The following is a 336-nucleotide window of genomic DNA, read 5'->3' as shown; positions in this document are numbered from 1 at the left end:
CTCAACCGGATTCTCAAACCAAAAGAAATGGCCCCAGGTGAGGGCTAGTGGTGGGGTGATGGTGTATGTCTGGCCCGAGGCGAGTCCAAAGCCGCACTGATTATCAGACCAAGTCCCGCAGGGTCCCTAGGCTGCATGCACCACTAAGCCCACCGCCAAGCCCCCACCCCCAGACCACCATGGGGCGTGCAGTGGGGCGCGCAGGCCGCCAGGGGGTGCTATCGGGGCGCGCACGGCCCACCTGGCACCGGAGGCCACGAGCTAGCGCTGCCAGGCCGCCCGGGAACTTTTTTCCTCGCGCTCTCGCTCCTGCTCCCCCCGCACGTCGCCCGCCCG

The sequence above is a fragment of the Nannospalax galili genome, unplaced genomic scaffold, assembly GCF_000622305.1.
Source record: "Nannospalax galili isolate Female #2095 unplaced genomic scaffold, S.galili_v1.0 scaffold1448, whole genome shotgun sequence".
Classification (NCBI taxonomy): domain Eukaryota; kingdom Metazoa; phylum Chordata; class Mammalia; order Rodentia; family Spalacidae; genus Nannospalax; species Nannospalax galili.
Note: the sequence above shows the minus strand (reverse complement) of the source record.